The sequence below is a fragment of the Aulonocara stuartgranti genome, assembly GCF_965226115.1.
Source record: "Aulonocara stuartgranti genome assembly, chromosome: 13".
Taxonomy (NCBI): Eukaryota; Metazoa; Chordata; class Actinopteri; order Cichliformes; family Cichlidae; genus Aulonocara; species Aulonocara stuartgranti.
Genome location: NC_138949.1, coordinates 5,613,587 through 5,633,088, shown reverse-complemented (window position 1 = coordinate 5,633,088; position 19,502 = coordinate 5,613,587). Strand labels below are relative to the sequence as shown.

Below are 19,502 nucleotides of genomic sequence, written 5' to 3'. Positions count from 1 at the left end.
TTTATTCCTGTAAACATACTTTCAAAAGAGCATCTTATCATGCCATCCTGTCTCTTTTCTGTATCTTTAATATGTTTCCTGCCCCCTCCATTTCCCTTCTACTCCTTTTTCATTCCCCTTTCTTTCGCTTCCCTTTCTGTATCTTGTCTTTTCCCCCCTCTCTTACTGCCACCCAGCACCCACATAAGGATACAAACATTGCCATTTTTCTCCTCCTGCACAAGGCCCACCACATATCCATTTGCATAACAATCTCCACTTGTTTTTCTGCTTAGATGGAATTCACAGCATGGTGCCAGCATGACTGAGACAGGGGTCATTGCTATGTATATCAGAGAGAGAGGAAGCGAGAGAGAGAGGTGGAGAGACAGCAGCGTTTATGGCAGCGTGAGGAGAGGTAGGTTGCAGTTGCAAAAATACACATCTAGACACACAAACCCTTCCATAAAGAGACTCATTGGCATACATGCACTGACTGATGGAGAGGATGCAGATGAAAGCATCTGACTGCATACCAGTTTTTCAATGTAAAGCCACATTAAAGGACAAGAATGACACTACTGAAGAAATCAGCAACAACTTCTGCTCATTGTTTCTTTTCTTATCTACTCATCACACATTATGTGAAAAAACACAACATTTCCCAGTATGAACTGAAGCCAAGAAGCCGTTTGTTCTGTAGGCTGTTTTCTTCCATTTAGCGCACATTCTTACACAGGTTTCTGGCTATGCGATTCTTTTCTCTGATAAATGGTCAGTGTGTCAGATGAGGAGATTGTAGAGTTAGGAAGTCTCACCATACCTGGGCTGAGAGACAGTTTACTCTGTATAGCTACATTTCTGCACTGGTTTAAATTATAAAAGAAAACAATCAAGTCTGACAGGTTTATGTGATATAAATTTTAAGAATTGAATGGAAACAAGGAGGAACATTAGCCTTTTATTTAGATCACATAACAGAACTTGTTGCTCTTACACTGCATGTTGCCCAAATGTGGCATCGATCAACTCTGATACACTACACAGAATATTATGATCAGCTGTCACTTCCAACAGTGTATTTTGTTCTTGATGCTCAGTACTGTTCAGGTCAAAACGTGTTCATGATGATATCACGTAAAATACAAACGAGTGAGAACAGAAGAGTCAATAAACGCATTCAAAAGTGATTTACTCAAGCAAGAATGGGAGATGCTGTATAAGGAAAAAAATATTGATAAAGCTTATGAGATTTTTTTAGGAAAATTTAAACTGTTATATAATAGTCATTGCCCAGTAAAGAAATATAGTAAAAAACAAAAATATGCAGAGTGCCCATGGATTACAAAAGGATTGCAAAATGCATGTAAGAAGAAAAATACCTTATACAGAGAATTTATAATGAACAGAAGCACAGAAGCTGAAAATAAATACAAGAAATATAAAAATAAATTAACGAGTATTTTAAGGTCATGTAAAAAGGAATACTATGAAAAATTACTGATTATGAATAAAAATAATATTAAAGGGATCTGGAAAACATTAAATACCATCATCAAAAAGGGCTCGGGGCAGGCAGACTATCCTTCGTATTTCGCAAATAATGATAGAAATATTACTAATATGAGAGATGTGGTAAATGAGTTCAATAAATTCTTTGTAAGTGTTGGGCCAGACTTGGCTGAAACAATTCCTGATATAACAGATTCTGTAGAGAAAGAAACTAGACTCATTGACCGCAATCCTCATTCAATGTTCTTAACGGTGGTGGAAGAAATGGAAATCATTGATATTGTTGGGAAATCACAAACAAAAAACTCTACAGACTCTGACGACATTGATATGGAAATCGTTAAGAGAGTGATAGAGGGCATTTCCAAACCCTTAACACACATTTGCAATTTGTCCTTACAAACTGGTACATTCCCAAAACAAATGAAAACAGCTAAAGTAACACCACTGTTTAAAAATGGTGACAGACACCAATTCACAAATTATAGGCCTGTCTCTCTACTTTCTCAATTTTCAAAAATACTGGAAAAAGTCTTTAGTAATAGACTTGACAAATTTATAGATAAACACAAAATAATAACGGATAGTCAGTATGGTTTCAGATCAAATAGATCAACATCATTGGCATTAATGGAACTGATCGAAAATATCACCAACAATATAGATAAAAGACAATGTATAGTTAGTGTATTCATTGACCTAAAAAAAGCTTTTGACACAATTAATCATGACATATTACTTGATAAACTGGAGTACTACGGCATTAGAGGAGTGGTGTTAGAATGGGTAAAGAGTTATTTGAGAGACAGGCAGCAATTTGTGAAAATTGGGGAATATCAATCAGAGTGTATGGACATTGTTTGTGGAGTTCCGCAGGGGTCAGTATTGGGACCAAAGCTGTTTATCCTCTATATCAATGATATATGCAGAACATCAGATATACTACAGTTTATTCTATTTGCAGATGATACAAATATTTTTTGTGCTGGAGAGAACTTACATCAGCTTTTGGAAATTGTCACACAAGAAATGATTAAACTGAAAACATGGTTTGATAGAAATAAGCTATCATTAAATTTGGAAAAAACTACATTTATGTTATTCGGAAATTGTAAAAAAGATGCAGGAGCAAAATTATTAGTAAACAATGTTGAAATAGAGCAAGTTTCGGATACAAAATTTCTGGGTGTGATAATAGATAACAAAATCTGCTGGAAACCTCACATAAAGCATATACAAGCCAAACTGTCAAGAAGCATCTCCGTACTAAGTAAAGTTAAATATTTTTTGCCTTCCAAATCACTCCGGGTACTTTATTGTTCACTTATATTGCCATATTTGGAATACTGTGTGGAAATTTGGGGAAACACATATAAAACTGCACTTCAACCAATATGTAAAATTCAAAAAAAAGCAATCAGGATGATTAATAAAGCAGGATTTAGAGACCATACTAACATCATGTTTTTGAAATTAAAAATACTGAAGTTTATGGATCTTATAAAATATAAAACTGCAAAAATTATGTACAAGGCCAGATACAATATGTTACCAGGAAATATACAGAGGATGTTCTATGACAGAGAAGGAGACTATGAATTGAGGGGGAAATTGAATCTAAGGATTCTTAAAGCACGGTCAAAGGTTAAAACCTTTTGTGTCACTATTTATGGGGTAAAACTGTGGAATAGTTTTACTATAGATCTACAGCAATGCTCAGGAATTAGTAAGTTCATGAAAATACTTCGAAAACTGATTTTGGAAGAATATGATACCGATAAAGATGATCACCCATTGTATGTATAAAAATATCAAATTATATCCAAATTATATCAGTCACGGTAGCCAAGTTTATATAGGTTCTCCTCGTGTATCGTGTGGAGTATGTGATGATGGGAATTAGGTGAATTATGTGGGATCAATAAGATGTTGAGCAGGGGTAGGAATTAATAAGTATGTTCATACTTCTTCCTACTCCTTTTCAGACCAAACATTGTTACATTATGTCAGACGATTTTGTTTTATTTCATTATATATTTTTTGTTTATCTGAACACATACGTGTGTGTGTGTGTATATCTACATATATATTCGTATCTGTAAATGAAAATATATGTAGTGTGTATATATTGTTTTTTGTTTTATATGTCTGAAACAAATAAAGATACAATACAATACAATACAATACAACGTAATCAGGCACAACCGATTTTTGTCCTGTTTTGTAGTTGGCTTTACAGATAATGTAGAATTTCCAAACTAGCTGGGGCCATTTCTAAGATTGCTTTCAAATCACTTCTATTCAGTTTTATTTGTATAGTGCCAAATTGCAGTGACATTTGTCTCAAAATGCTTCATAGTGTAAAGTAAAGACTGTACTATATGTACCAAGATTTGGGAGAAAAACCCAAATAATCAGACAAACCCCTGTAAGGAAGCAGTTGGTGAAAGTGAGAAGGAAAAACTCCCAACCAATCTGCTGCAAGCAGTTGGAGGTGTTGGTGGAGAGTTCTGGCCTTTGTAAATGTAAACACACAAATACACGTATATACATTAGAGGTGGGAATCACCATACATCCCACGATACGATATTATCACAATACTTAACGCACGATATGATATTATTGCAATTTTTAAAAATATTTTGCGATATTTAGATTCTGTACATAAAGGTAAACTTTATCAATATTCATTTTATCTAATATCAAAGTCTCGCACTCAGTCTTTCTCTCATTTCAGTCAGTTTTATTGTTGACAAACTGAACAGTTTGTATTATAGTCTAGTCCAACTTAACTGAATGCAACCATCTGGCACAATTATAGCTATTCTGAACTATGCAATATGAAAACTATGCAGCCCATTCAGCAACTGAAGAATTTGAAAGTAAATTAAAACAAAATGTAATTTTACATTAAATAAAAAAGTTTTAAACTTAATTAAAATAAAACATGTCTTAAATTAAAATAAGTAAACTGTCATGTTTATTGCTGCCAAAAGAAAAAGGAGCTGATCAACATGCTCTGAAGTCAGAACATGTTCCAGTCCACAAAAACTTTTTTTGTAACAAAATATTGATTTCTGCTGTCCCTGTGAATAATGTCACAGAGCCCCATTCCCCACATCCAGGATTTTTCCGCCCACCTCGCCGGCACCTCGATTTCTAAAATTGACTTGGTGCGGGGGGTATCACCAGGTTCCCGTGCGCGCCGAAGACGTCCCCAAAACTGCCGTTATTACCCCTTTCGGCCTGTTTGAATTTTTGCGCATGCTGTTCGGCCTGAAAGGCGCCGCCCAGACTTTTCAGCGGTTGATGGACTCTGTTTTGCGCGGGCTGCCTTTCGTCTTCGTGTACCTTGACGATATATTGGTGGCCAGCTGCTCTGAGAGTCAGCACACATCACATCTGCATCAGGTTTTCCAGCGCTTGGCGGCACACGGCCTGATCGTCAACCCCTCCAAGTGCCAGTTCGGCTTGCCCGTTCTGGATTTCTTGGGCAACCGCATTTCCGGGCCGTTTCGGCTTTTCCACGTCCTGCGTCCATTAAAGCGCTGCAGGAGTTCTTGGGGATGGTCAATTTCTACAACCACTTTCTCCCCAGAGCTGTGCACCTGCTGCAGCCTCTCTATGCTGCCTTGAAGGGTAAAACAGCTAAGGACCCGATTGACTGGCTCCCTGAACACATCCAGGCATTTTCTGGGGCCAAGACCGTGCTGGCAAACGCCGCCCTGCTGGCCCACCCGTTTCCATCGGCGGAGATAGCGTTGACCTCCGACGCGTCGGAGGCCAAGGCAAACGCCGCCTTGCTGGCCCACCCGTTTCCATCGGCGGAGATTGTGTTGACCTCCGACGCGTCGGACGTGGCAGTGGGCGCAGTGTTAGAACAGCGGGTCTCCGGTGTCTGGCAACCGCTTGCTTTTTTTAGTCGCACGCTTAGGGACAGTGAGCGCAAATATAGCGTTTTTGACAGGGAGTTGCTGGCCCTACACCTCGCGACACGGCATTTTCGTTTTTTTCTCGAGGGTCGGAGCTTCACCGCATACGTCGATCATAAACCTTTGACATTCGCGATGTCCAAGGCCTCTGATCTGTGGAGCGGGCACCAGCAGCGCCAGTTGGCAGCCATTTCCGAGTTCACAACTGACATTCAGCACGTGGCTGGTAAGTCCAACTGCATGGCTGACTGTCTATCCCGCGTGCTGGTTTCTCCCGTTTATGTTGGCATAGACTTTGAGGCTATGGCCGCTGACCAACAGGCCGACCCAGATGTCCTTGCCCTTCAGTCTGCGCAAACGGGCCTTGTACTGGAGGACAGACCCGTGTGGAACGGCGGGCCTAGCCTGCTTTGTGATGTTTCCACCAGCCGTCCACGCCCTGTAGTTCCCCTTTCGTGGCGTCGTCGCGTTTTCGACTCCGTACATTTCCCTTGACTATTTTCATGTCTTGGAATAAAATATCGCCCTCTGCTGTTTCTGCAGCCTACTGCAACTTACTGCAACTTATTGCAGCTTAAGCATGTGTGCCTGTTTCACGCTTAGGAGAGGCAAAGTGTGACATCTACACAGTGGACCCATGTTTCTATTACACGCTTTACCACAACACTGTTTTGAAAGTATAGATGTGTAAATACTGATAAGTAATTATACTAATGCAGCTCAAAAAGATAATTTATCAAAAGGTTTTTGTCAAAAGGGTAAACTTTCATATATTGTCTTTTCATCACAGACAAAATGAAACATTTTAAGACTTTCTTTGTTCTTGTGTGTGATGAAAATCACACACCAAGTATCACAAATTATTATGTTATTTATTATAATGTTATTTTTGAATGAATAAATAGTGCACAAGAAACTGTGAGAGGACTGTCAATAACAGCAAGGATCAAATCCTGCCTGGCTGCATGGATATCCATGGGTCCCACGTCTTGAAGGAACCAAAGGAAGCATCTCACAATCATTCAGCTATGGAACACGAACACAGAGAAGTACCTACTGAGTTATCTGACTTCTGACACTCTGACACGTTTCATTCTTTTGTCTTCTTACACATTTTGCAGTAGTTAGCTGTTTTAATGAAAGACTAAACCTAAAAAAGATGAAATCATTACGCTGTGTAGCATATACTACACAGAGGTGTCTTTGTGTTCAAAGTGTAATGCAGTTGCATGCAGGTGATTCTAAACAATATGTGTACATGACAGCATTGCCCTGTAAATCATTCCCTACTTCAGTCCAATGTCTGAAATCAGTAACAAATAGACTGAAGTGCACACGTATGCAGATTTAGATCCGCCTATTCTTACATGTAGATACGGGGTTATGAACACAAATAAATATGTAGTTAGAAACATGCACAGCCATATGCACAATAGCAACATTCCAAAGAGCAACACAAAGGAAGTGACAGGGTGACAAAATAGAAAGAATGACAGCACGCAGGAAAAACAAACAAGACAGACGACGTGGGTGATCAAGGAGAGTGGGAGTCATTTTTTATCCTTTATTTAATCAGGTACTCTCACTCACATCACCATTCATTCCTCTCAGACCTGAAAACCCGAAGCGTCCACTGAGCAGTGACAAAGAAAATTCCCACACAGTCATAGCCCCATTCTAGTCTTCACTTGGCAACTGATATGGCGTTAAGCTATCGTTCGTTGGCAACATTTTCCTCCAAACTTTGTCATAACTGACAAAACATTTGGCTGATAAGAAGCGCCATTAAAGTGATTTTCCATGTTTTCAATAACAGAACAATGCTGTGATGTATAACATACCAGGCATTAACACGCAGAGAGCAGGGAAGTAGATTACACTGCCAGAGTGGCTTCTCTGGATGATTTGATGCTTTTTCTGCTGTGAACATTGTTCACTATTGCCATCAGTTGTATTCACAGTGGTACAAGATTCTAAACATTGTTTCAAAGGCTGATTTTATTTTAGAGAAAATTATTTTGTGCATTTTGTTTAGAGGTTACTTTGCAAGTGTGTAAACTGAAATGTTATGCCTCAACAAAGGGGCATACTGAGAATCATTCTCAGTGAACTCTGCTCATCTGTGACACCAAGGTCTCATTTAGATAAATATTTGACTCCAGTGTACAGCTTTTCACTGAATTCACTGATTTCACTGTATTGTTAAATTAAGTTAGGCCTGCAATGGACTGGATGTACGGTCCTGTCCAGGATGTAACCTGTGACAGCTCACTGTGAATCAAAATTGAATAAGTAAGAAAAGAGAAGTAGAGATGGATTGCAATTAAGCTGTGTGGAGTGTTAAAAGGAGTGTTAAAATCAAATTAATATATTGCCAGAACTGCATGCATCTAAATTTGTGATATTTTACGGTATGGTTTAGAAATTTTAGATTCTTCAAATTTTAATGGATTGGTCCGGTCTCCTTCCTCTCACCCCAGCCATCTGCCTCTCCCTGAGCCTAGGTCTGCTGGAGATTTCTTCCTGTTAAAAGGGAGTTTTTCCTTCCTACTGTTGCCAAGTGCTTGCTCAAAGGGGTCATCTAATTGTTGGAGTTTTCTCTATATTATCCAAAGGTCCTTCTTTTTTCATATAAATAAATTTGCACTTTTCAACTTAAGAAACATCATTCGTACAGTGACTTCTTTCCAATGCTCTCTACCTGATATTCACACTCTCATGAATGCATCAGGAGTAACTCAAGGTGTGTATCTTGCCCAAGGACAATGCAGTATGCAGACTGGCGCAGACAGTGATCAAACCAACAACCTTCCAACTAGTAGATGACCTGCTCTACCCGCTGAGCCACAGCCACTATTTTTAAAGACTACAGTGCAGCTTTTATTTTGATTTACTGAAGCTTTTTGTACAGATGGCATATCCACACTGCTTACCTCCTGATGAAGAGGTGTGCAACCTTACAATTGCCCAAAGGTTGAAATGTATTTGTGTGTCTTATTGAATATGAACGGGCTACATATAAATGGGAAGGATCAACTGGGACTTTCAGAGCACCTCTTTAAAATGCTGCTTTAGTTGACTGTATCAGTCACATGATACAGTTCACTCTTAGTCCTTGATACACGAAGAGTCGACTCTTTCAGGTTTGTCACTATCACATACATACAGTGTAAACATGGCACATGCACATACTCTATGAAGTAAGAAGTGCATATGGTGGATGAAGATATGAAAGTAAAAGTTTTCTCACTCTTTGAATTCTCTGTCAGCCTCTACAGCTTCAGCTACATAGGAGTAATGTTATAATTATATTGTAATCAGTCTGGTTGCTGCTCACAAGCATTAAATTATTAGCTAGCATTTCTCATAAATAGCTGTCATTAATTTGTGGGGGATGCCCGTGTACATTGCTAATAAGAAATGGTGGGGGATCCTGCATTTGAACAACAGGATTAGTGTAACATGCAGCGAGTGAAACATATTAGCCTCTATTTAGACGTTCTCATTTGTGAAAGGACAACACTTCACTTCAAATAAGCACTGTTCTTTCTGAAGAGTAGTAGGATCTACCAGCAGGAGTGTGGCTTCCCTTGGAATTAATATTTAATGTATTGTTTACAAATTGCTTGAAACTCGTCGAGTAAACCACACTGGAGAAGAGGTCAAGAAGCTAACTGCAAAAGACCGAACAAGTGCAATGCAGCTCGAATCCAAGGCTGCAGCCCAAACCATGGGAGGATGCTGTATCTTTATTTTACAGTGCAGGGGGGGGGGGGGGGGGGGGGGGGGGGTGTTGTATTACTGAACACTGTATAAATAGGCCTTGGCATCAAAGGCATCAGGGTAATGTGAATGCTAAAGACAGTTTTTCTTGTTAAGTAAACATAACACTAATGCTAATTCAGTGATTTGTTTTTCTTTTTTTTCCAATCTTCTCTCACTTCTTTGTTTTTATGTGCACACACAAAAAAACTACCACTTAAACACATCTATATACATCTGTACACGGTAAAATGAAGTTTGACAGTTTTATTATTGCTCTTTAGTATTTCTTCTTTATTTTCTTGTACTAATGAAACACTGCATCCCCTTGGACTACTTAAAAAAACACTTGGAGAGTTAAGATTTGAAATAATATTTTCAAAAGTAAGATAATGACAATGTTTTAAAATAACAATGTCCTGTTCTATGTGCTATATGTTAGTCTATTCTTTTGAAAGTTACATTTTTCCATTATTGCAGGCTGGGCATGTTCACTCTAGAGAGTTGCTGCAACCTAGAGGACCAACTCAGTTCAGTTTTAATTATATAGCACCCAATCACAACAACATATTGGAGGATAAAGACCATACAACAATACAAAGAAAACTCCAACAACTAGATGACCTGCTAAGGAGAAGCAATTGGCAACAGTGGGAATGAAAAACTCCCCTTTAACAGGAAGAACCAGGCTCAGGAAGGGTCAGCCATCTGTCATGACTGGTTGGGGTGAGGGGAGTCTGACAGGACTAAAGATGCATTGTGGAAGAGAGCCGAAGATTAATAATAATTAATAACTACATCCAGAATTTGTAGCAGAAAAAAGCAAACAACACAAAGCAGAACAGAGGCTACTGTCAGCTGCTGTGAGTGACACTCACAGTGAGCTGGCTGCCCTGTGCACAGGAAAACATGAGGCAGGACTGGACAGTGGTAGCTTGTTAGCAACAACCAGCCTAACCAAGCTAGCAGAAATAAATGTATTTGATCTCCATAGAAGAAGTTTTCAGTGTGGAGCTGCAAAAGAAACTAAATACCATAACTGTCATCGTAGGAGGTAGTGGTAAGAGAAACTATAGATCTGTAATAACTAGAGAAGCAATGGAGCCTCCTGCGTGTTTTAATTTCTCTAACTGAGCACTTCTCGTCAGTGTAGGGTGGAACGAAAAGGCCTTTTAATGGAGATACACTCAGAGCTGATTGCAGGTCATTACACCACCACAGGGAGAGACCGGAGGAAGGAGCTTAATGGCTGAGAGAAAGCAGCGCTCGTAAACCATGACACACACACACACATACAGCGAGGCTTCCACTTCTCCAGTGAAGACGTGGTATCACTGGGTGCTTCCACACACTCTCCAATCCAAATTTTACTTCCCAAAACATACGCAGAGGCAGTGATACACACACACACACACACACACACACACACACACACACACACACTACACAGTAACAGACTCCACTCTCTTATGTTTTTTTTTATGATTATTCTGTCATGGCAGAGTTTGTTTAAGAGCCCATTAGAATCAAAAGGGCGACGATTTTCTTAATCAAGCCTAATTTATTAAAACATCAGCCAGAGCTATTAACATTAACAGGATGAGGCAGGAATGCAGTGGGAGGCTCTAATGCAGGAAGAGAAAGAGATGGAAGCTAAAGAAAGGGAGAATAAAGAGAATGTCCTTCCTCCATCACTGACAGAGGTTTACTGTTACTGTGTTACTGCACAGTGATTCCAAGAGATCACTGATGAAATGAAAATGTGAAACAGGCAAGCAGCATTTTAATGAACACCAAGTTCGTATCTAGGGTTGTTTTTTGGTTTTGTTTGTTTTTTGTTTTTTGGGCAGGAGGGGGGGGGGCTTACAATAATCCTGTATTTTGCACTGTTTTAGTGGCACATGCAATATGTTTATTTTTATACCTTATACATTAAAATATAATTAATTAAATGTTCAAATCTGTGATCATAGACCAGTAGTTGTGTTTACTTTCATTTTATTGATAAACCTGCCTAAAGAATTTTTAAAAAAAATCTACACAAACTGAGATTTAAACACGTTATAGTCTTTACTCGAAACAAACTAGAAATCAAACTTTGATATATGGATGAATAAATAATAAAATATGAAGTCGAACTTAACTATATGGCATCAAAACTTGAATACAGAGAATGAAACTTGGGTATACTGAATTAAATTTGAATATATGGAATGGAACTTGGATAAAAGAAGTCACTTTGAGCTGCTCTCTTATTCACAAGGGGTTGTCAGAGCAGGAAGCGCCGCATCTTTTGATTCTGATTCTGATTCTGATCTTTTGATTTGGCAGATTTTTGCACCAGTTGCCCTTCCCAATACAATCTCAAAGGGATACATGTATATGTCTCCGTCTGGGAACAAATCAGGGATTATTCACTTACTAAGCTAATGTGTAAACTACTACACTGTGGCTCTACAGACTAAAACTTGACTATATGATATGCAGCTTGTCTATATGGAGAATGAAGTTTGGACACTGAATAAAACTTGATTATATAGAATGAGGGATATATCTAATAAAACAATGTATGGAATGAAACTTAAATATAAGACATAAAATTTCAATATTTAGAATGAAACTTGAATATATGACATTTCAGTTGGAAAAACTGGAAATGTTAAGTTGAACAAAAGCCCAAAATAAATGTAATTGATGCATTTAAACGTTTAAACTCAGAAACAGGAGTCTATTCAATTATGCAATTAGAGTGAAACTTGACTATATCAAATAAAACATGAAAAGTTGGAATTTACTGACAGAATTTTAGGACTATTTTAATGACATCTGAGAAATCCATGATGCATAGTATCAACTAAAATTCTTTGTGGCTGAAATTTTGAGTTTGCAGGCATTCCAGTCAGAAAAAATAGGGTTATGATGCATGTATTTAAAAAGAAAAAAAGATTGGTGAGTCACAAAGTTCAATGGCTTCTATTGCTTAATGACGCTGTTGCTTGTACTTTTAATATGAAATTATTTTCATCACGCTCGCACAGGAAATAGAGCACTCAGATCATGCAGAATGATCACTTGTAAACCCATTTTCCTACACAGCTCTGTTTGTACACATACCCATTCCCCTTTAATGCTCCTCTCACTAAGTACTAATGCTCCTTATGTGTATTGACGTACATCATTGACAAGTCAATTCAATTTACCTTAGGAAAATGGTTGGTGTTTTTATTAGGTTAATTAACCGGCCCCCTGCGGGAGTTGTGGGATGAGCAAGATAGATGAATTCACAGCTCTCCTGTTATGGCCAACAGGTTAAAGACCTGCAGAGAATGGTAATTTGTCATCATACACATACACTTTATACACGCAAGCACACTATTCATCTTTTTTTGGGGGGGGGGTTTTCAACATATACTACTATTACTACTAATAATAATACTAATAACAATATATCATTTTATGCATATTATTATCCTTTAAGGTTTCTGCACCTGTCCTACTGATAACTAGGACAAAAATCATTTGTGACTACTGAGACGGGAATCTGCAATCTGAAAAATATTTCATGTTTGACCAATATTTGATCAATAAAAAAGTCAAGCTTCTGTTGATTCAGTTTTGGTGTATTTCTGTACCCATTACTATCAGGGCTAAGAAGAGCACTAGCTTTCAGTCAGTTTCCACTTTAGCTTAACTTTTGCCTTTGGAACCATGGAAATACTGCTTTGGTACTTTTTATTTTATCTTCGGAGTTTTCTTGAACTAGCTCAACCGCAGGCTGATTTGAATGGTCGGTTGACTCATATTAAGGACTCCCAAAGGATACGGCCTGCTCACATTTCTTCAATCGGAACTACATAAATGATATTTCTGTTTTATTTTTTTTTAAATTGGGTACTGAACGGTGTGCAGTGAAATTTTGTACATGTACCTATTCACTGTCTTGCAAAGAAATAAAAAATAAATCAAACTGATTTCATTGAGGTTGACACCACCTGCAAGCTACTGTTCATAGTTATTGTACTCTGTGTTATTGGTTTGTTTTTTGATTAGCAACAGCTAAGCTACAATCATGATTTAATCAACAACCCCAAGTGGGTAACACAACATGGGAAGATGGGATAATGATAATATATTGCGGACATTTGTACAGAAAGACAACTTGTATAAAAATAACATGATGATGTGAAATAGTGCTGCTTTAGTGCCTCGTTCCTGCAGAACTATTTTCAAAAAATAATAATTAGTTAGTTCTTATCATCAGATTGCATACAAACTCATCAGTGATCCTAGAATACCTCTCAAACACCAACATATTACATTTTTATGTCTGTGTGCTTTGTTCAAGAACAGTCTTGAACGTCCCCCAACTTGAATGGAAGTACAATCAGAGCGTGTCTTTAAAGAAGTAGAATGTCTAACTTGAATACAGAGGAAAGTGACAAAAACTGAGCACCTAATAACTACCACAGAGTTATATAAGTGGATTTTTTTCAACTGGAACATCAGTGAGAAAATCATCTGACAGACTGATGCTGAGGCCTCCATTGGAAACAAAACATTTCAGTTGTCAAGCTCATGTGCATTTGAACTTTAAGTGACACCTGTGAAAGTGCAGATATTAACACTGAAAAACAAAAAAGTAATATCCAGCTCTCCTATTAGCGTACAGCCTTGGGTGAAAACCTTGCATTTGACATGAACAATGTACACACACCAACAAATCCCCTGCTGAGCACACGCACACAGCAACACAGAGGTGGGAACAGTGGACAGGCGGTGTAGGGCTCCCTTGCCAAAAGCCTTATTGATTGGGATAAAGGTCTTTTGATGAGGAAGATTGCTCATCAGGCTGGAACGACATGCTTCTCAGATGTGACGCCTTTACAGACCAGCCCAGGGGCGCATCGACCAACGCATGGCCATCCTATCTGTGTACGTGTGTCTACGTTTATGTGTGTTTGTCTGCCTGTCTTTAGTAATCACACTTAAGACGAGCTCCCATTGATTGGAGAAAGGCTCATATGGGTCACCCTGGCCCCACTCTGACATGTCCTCTGTTGGGGGAAAGGACATGGTTGGCAGTTGGCAGTGAACTTCATGCTCCAGCCATGACGCATGTCAGACAAAAATTGAAAATGCAATTGACAAAACATGCTACAACTATATTTTATTTGGAAGTAAGTCATGGGCATGGACATCCGAAAGTGTTGCAAGTTTAGAACTAGTAGTACCGGTTGTTTAGGGATTTGCCTATTTACTGGTTCATGTGAAAGAGAGCAACTCCCTTTGGTGTAGAAGGGGTTAAACAAAGGACAGTCTGATTGTGTCCTAAGACTGTACATAAAAATGGACATTGCTGCAATGATATCATCCGTTGGTTAGTGAAGTCCCATTAGGAAGCCTCAAGTTGAGCGTTTCCATTATTACCATTCTTGGTGTTTTGACCAAGAGACACTGCACACTCATATAGTAGCAACTTTTCAATCACACAGTAACTTTAATGACCAATATAATTTACAAAATCACCATCATGTTGTAGTCAATAAGATTTCAAACTTCTGATAAAGCCTTAGAGCGCTTGATCTACCTCATAACCATGGTCAGTTTAGAGTCACATATTAACCAGAAATGTATGTGTTGGAACGTGAGAGAAAGCTCACACATAAGTATTCTGGAATGAGTCAAACATGCAAACACCTTCAAAGACCCCAGTCTATCTGAGAGATCTTTTACTGTCTGTATGAATCAAGTGTTGTGTGAAACATCAGTTTTGCCTCAAGGATCTGTTTTAGGTCCGATTCTTTTTTTGTCTTCATATACTCCCTCTGGCCAAATTATCAAATGTTAAAATAATATTTCGTACCATCTCTATGCTGATGACATTCAGTTATACTGTTCTTTCAAAGCTTCTGAGTTTTTTTAAATTGTCTTGTTTTAATAAGTGTCTGTCTGAAATCAAACAATGGTTAAATGCCAATTTCCTCTAGTCTAATACGGATAAAACAGAAACTTTTATTATTGCTCCTGATCACATGTTCTCAGAAATTGGGTAGCATATCAGGTTTTTAGACCCTTCATTTCAGTCGAGTCTCAGATTAAGTGTTATATTTGACAGTTCAATGTCTCTTGAGAAACACTCTAAACAACTGGTCCGGAATTGTTTTTATCATCTAAGAAACATTTCTAAACTCAGACTACTGGTGTCAAAGGCAGAACTTGAGATGATTATTCATGCTTTTATCTCTTCTCGTTTGGATTATTGTAACGGTCTTTTTACGTGTCTCAACAAATCACCTTCAGACTGTTCAGAATGCTGGGGCAAGACTTTTAACTGGCACAAACAAAAGGTCACACATTACTCCAGCTTTGGCTTCTCTTCATTGGTTGCCCGTAAATTTTAGGGTTCAATTTAAAATTTTAGTCGTAACTTTTCGAGCTCTGCATGGTGAAGCTCCCCAGTAATATCTCTGACCTGTTGAAACCTCATGCTTCATCCCGAGCACTTAGGTCTTCAGGTCACAGGTTATTGTTGGTCCCACATGCTAGGTTCAAAACACATGGGGATCGGGCTTTTCAGGCACTGGCACCAAGGCCATGGAGCTCTCTTCCGTTGTCTTTACACTGTCTAGACTCCAATGACTCATTTAAAAAGCAGCTGAAGAAATTTTTATACAAACCTGCTTTTAATTAATTAATTTTTTTCATTGTTTTATAATATTTTATTTATATATCTGGGATTATTGTGAAGCACTTTGTGATTTTTATCTGCGAAATGTGCTATATAAATTAATTTTATTTATTTACTTACTTACTTACAGATTTTGTACACCCTCGGTGTACACTACCTATACAACAGTATAACAATTTAAAAAATAATTTTATTTTTGTGTATTTTGCATCATTTTAGGAAAAATCATCGAATCTGGGCTGACAGATTGACATTTAAGGTATTTGTCTCTGCTGCCAAATGTCAACATGGGTTAAATTTGGTCCAGACAATATGTAAAGTTTAAAGCCTGTCTCCAGCATTTTTTTTAACTCATCTTTATTTACAACTATCGTTGTATTGTGGCTTTAAATGGGTGTGGCCTAAGACACTTGGGTACATTTGGGGAACTTGTCTCAGTTCCACTCACTTCCTTTGGAAATTTTACTCCACCGACTAAATAATTAAAAAGACACAAAAAACGGATTTGTTTTTTTTTAATTGAAGACACATTACATCTTTTTCTCTTACAGCGTCCTGACATCCATGGGTAGTTTAAAAACCGAGACTTTAAGTGGAAAATATTTCCTTCCACATAATGCAAAACACAAACGCTGTCACGAGCATGCCAACCAAAGCAACAGGAGGCTTTAAAACCCTAGCCATACAAAAATGATGGCCAAATAAAAAGTTAATAACATGGTGTAGTTTGCTGGCAAAAAAAGGGAACGTCCCAACCACACAATGTTTAATTTTCTTCGTCCAGTTCAGAAAAATCTATGTTAGCTGTATTAATTCTGTAAGGCCAGGATCTACTCAACTCATGTGAAAGGTTCAGATGATATACAGTTCTATCATGCTAGAGGACAACCATACTGATTATTGCTCCTTTAAAGTGAAAAGCAATATCACCAGTTCAATTTGAATCATGCATCTTTTTCCTTCATTTAATCTTAATTTATGTTATGTTATGAAGCAACATGAAAAGTGTGGGTATGTGTATGACTTTATAACCAAATCGTCTAAGAAACCAAAGCAAAATTGCAAAAAAAATGCAAAAGGTCCAACAACGAGATCTAAGAAACATAAAAAAATACTTCATCTGATAAATTCAAACATTTCATTCAGTTTGCTAATGCCTCCCACTTCACTCAAAATTTTAGCAATGAAACAAAAACTACTGTAAGTTGCATAGAGTACAAAGATACCATCGTCCTATGAGTAGGATGGTGGTGTCTTTCATTACATTTTAGTAGCAGAGATGAACCAACTGTGACGTAGAAGTGTCCTTGAGCAAGACACTGAATTGCATCATTTTAAATAATTTGTCATCCAATTGAAAACGTCATAATCATCTCAGCTCACCCACCCACAAAGCCAGATCATATATATTGATGGGTTATTTTTCCAGAGCTTTTGTTTGTTGGTTTGGGGGGGGGCAGTGAAGGCAGCAATGGGACTGCCTGCCCTTTTTGAGTTGCTGAGCTACCCAAGCTCTTAATAATTGATTAGGATTGATTTTTAACCCAGCCCTGACCTGAGCCAGGATGGACAGGCAGTGCTGTCCAAGCATGAATGTGTGTGTATGTGTGTGTGCATTTTTAACATTTGTGTCTGTGTTGTTTGTATTTGTGTGTGACAAGTGCACTCAGAGTGTATGCCTCTACCACCACCACCTTCCAAAGCAGAGGAGCGTGTATTTGTGTCCACAAGCACTCATTGCAAGAGAAAAGAGGGCAGTGTGCTCATCTTTAAAAGCTTCAGACGTGTTCCCAGAATTAAATATTTAGGCTGATGAAGTCTTGGCCTCCCTTGCTTGCAGAGACTCTTGATTTCCATTGATTTCTCACAAGACAACTGGGACGCCATTACAACAAAATGCACTATAGCTGGCCACACATACCCTCTGACACTCACGCCAGTTTAACGCCCTCTAAACCACCACCACCACCATTGGCCACTGCTCCTGTGCATGTGTGTCTGTGTCTTGAAAAAATGGGAACAACTCAAGGTCTTTCCTCTACATCTTGACCAGTAAAGTTATAAGCACTTGTGACACAACCAGCCACACACCACCACCTCGTGCGAGTTCCATTCGCATACCCAACTGAAAGCAGATTAGAGACAGGCATCGGCAAAGAGTGGGCAGCATCAGTATTCTTCCACCTGAGACTGTGACAAAAACAGATTAAAAGCCAGTTACTGAAAGAGATCAACTCTATATTGTGTATAATCCCCTGCGTTTAACTAGGCTTTATTATATCAGGTATTCAAATAAAAGAGACACAAGCTGAAAATAAGGGATCTTAACTGCTGCAGTGATTCCACTTTCTGGTTAATACTTTTCTTTATCATTCCCTAACTCTGCCATGTTGACATCTCGCTTTTCAAAATGTAATCAGGAGACTTTGAGTTGCACAGAGGAAAAACTCTGTTCTTGCTTAAAGTGAAAAAATACATAAAATGGAGAGCAAACAAGATAAACGTTCAAATGTAACACCCTCTTTTGAGAATTTGTCAACAATCTTCTAAAGATTTTACTGTAGTTTTACTCAAGAACAGCTCTTCAGAACTTACTCTTAGAAGAGTATCTGTGAAGCAGTTCCAGATTACTAAAAATGAGTTATTGATTGCTTTGTGCAATATAAACTAGGGATATAAGCAACTAGTCAACCAGCTGACAGTACCAGAGGTACTAGGAATTTCAGCTATTTGTTTTACATACCCAGTGCCGGTAAATTGTTGATTCCTAATGTTATGCAGCTATTTGCCCCCAGGTGGAGCATTGTTGTTGAGAAAGGACCCACCCGATATGGGCGTATTCTGGGTGCTCCTCCCAGGAGGAGACCTGGGCTGGCCTCAAATTTCCCTGATAAGCTGAAAAAAAATGGCTGAATTAATTATTTTGTTATTTTAAATTTTAACATCTTTTGTCATAACATGTTTTCATATAATGTTTAACATCGGTTTATTTTAACTGTTGTTTCTTCTTTGTTGACGGTTTGACATATGAGGTGCAATGGTGCCTGATTCATTAGTGAAGAATGTGATTACTGGATTCAGAGGCATTTGTTAGGACAACAGTTGTCAAATATAAATAAATATCTGAGTGTGTCTTAGTTTTAGAGTCAGTTAGTCTACTGTTGTTTTCCGCTGGTTTAGTCGACTAAGAAGTTTGTTACCAGGAACATCCCCAATGTAAATATTACAAAGAGATGCAAGAAGACCTGGTCCTTAATTCTGGCTGTCATGTCAGTGTGCAGTGTGGCTGGTGAAAACATTTATCTGGCTAATGACAGAGTCCAGAATCGCTAAGTCCATAAAAAGAAACTAATCCACTGAATTCAGAAACAGAAAAAAATAGGATCAGACTTCAGAGAACTGGGAGGACAGTTCATGGGTTCGACCCAAAGGGACGGCTTGGGATCAGCCAGCTTAGGAATATGGAAAACTGTGTCCAACAGAGGGCAACTACAAAGGGGAGCAGAGGACCTGCATCTAATGTAAAGCCTTTCAGGTGAATAGGGAGGCAGTGACACAGGTGACAGGATGCCTCTGCAGGCCAGGCAAGTGAACACATACTGGAGATGGAGACACGTTGTTGGCTTGG

General features: G+C 38.4%; 1 protein-coding gene and 1 long non-coding RNA gene across 2 annotated transcripts in view; both read right to left on the bottom strand.

Annotated features, from left to right (window-relative positions):
- Nucleotides 1-19,502, bottom strand: part of LOC309720910 (uncharacterized protein) — a 138,971-nt gene that overhangs the window by 14,004 nt on the left and 105,465 nt on the right. The gene's annotated exons all lie outside the window — the stretch shown is intronic.
- Nucleotides 1-19,502, bottom strand: part of LOC309720922 — a 130,360-nt gene that overhangs the window by 85,117 nt on the left and 25,741 nt on the right. The window lies entirely within an intron of this gene.